The sequence below is a fragment of the Anomaloglossus baeobatrachus genome, unplaced genomic scaffold (genome assembly GCF_048569485.1).
Source record: "Anomaloglossus baeobatrachus isolate aAnoBae1 unplaced genomic scaffold, aAnoBae1.hap1 Scaffold_187, whole genome shotgun sequence".
NCBI classification, from domain to species: domain Eukaryota; kingdom Metazoa; phylum Chordata; class Amphibia; order Anura; family Aromobatidae; genus Anomaloglossus; species Anomaloglossus baeobatrachus.
Window position 1 is genome coordinate 393119 of NW_027441957.1, and position 1237 is coordinate 394355.

General features: G+C 43.7%; 1 pseudogene; it reads right to left on the bottom strand.

The window, feature by feature from the left end:
- Positions 1–644: 644 nt before the first annotated feature.
- LOC142260794 (U2 spliceosomal RNA) lies at positions 645–851 on the bottom strand (annotated as a pseudogene).
- Between the last annotated feature and the right edge of the window lie 386 nt (positions 852–1237).

The following is a 1237-nucleotide window of genomic DNA, read 5'->3' on the forward strand; positions in this document are numbered from 1 at the left end:
AAAGGGAGATTAGATCCCGTGATCCCAACGTATTGTTACACCTCTATAAATCACTTGTAAGGCTACATCTGGAATATGGGAACCAGTTTTGGGCTCCACATTTTAATAAGGACATTCAGAAGTTAGAGTCAGTTCAAAGGTGGGCAACTAGACTACTACAAGGAATGGAAGGCCTCCCATATGATGACAAGTTGAAAAAGTTATTAAGTGATTATTGGCTGCAATGGGGCTTTCTGGCTGGTGCCAGCCTCTCTTCTTAGCACACAGGAACCACAATCCCTACACCATGCTTCAATGGATTCTCTCATCCCAGCCCAGTAAAACTACATATTTTACACAGTCATAAGCAGCCAAAAGGGATCTATTCTATTCAATTGCAAATGATCTAGATAAGACTGAGAATAAGATACTGCACGGGACATAGCAGAGTTGGTCAAGTTGAGTGGAGATGAGTTTGCTATTTGGCACAGCTTTTTGCATCAATAAAGCAAGTAAAAGGTGTGAAAGATAAAAAAAAGGGTGAAAGTGTGAAAAGTGAATTGGCCAAATTGAGGTGCATATAAAGTTTTTGCTTTCTTTCAATTAACTAATGGGGCTCATTTGAATCAGGTGAATTGAGTTCTGCTTTTGGAAACTGGGTTAAGAAGGGGTGCACCGGTCCTGGAGGTACTGCAATACCAGGTCAATGCGTGCAGTGGACAGAGCAAGATTTTTTCCATCTCCTTGTTCTAAAAATCCATTTAATATATGGTCCCCAGAGAGGGGACGTATCAGATATTAAACTGATAAGAACAGATTTAATTTTTTTTTTTTTCTGTTTATCAGTAGGACTTCAAAATAACAAAGGTGATCGCCTCCCGTTGCCTGGGAACCGTCCAGGCACAAGAGGGCTATGTGTCACCAGAAGGCGCACACACTTCCTCAAGGCCGGCAGACGTGCAATCCCAGGCACCTTCCAGTACCGACCAAGGTAGCGTCCTCCGAAACTACACTTGATCTTAGCCAAAAGGCCGAGAAGCTATAACCCGAATTGGTTACGGCCTTGAGTGGCACCCTGGCCTATACCGGACACATCTTAGGGAGAGGGAGACAAACCCACGCCTACAGAAGACATTTTGTCACCCAAGCCAACCCTTGAAAAGGCTGTTTTGCAGAGCAAAAACAAGAAGAATGGTGCTTTTTGCAGCCGCCGCCCACTGCAATGAATCTGAATAACTCCTCCTTTTGGACACAAGCA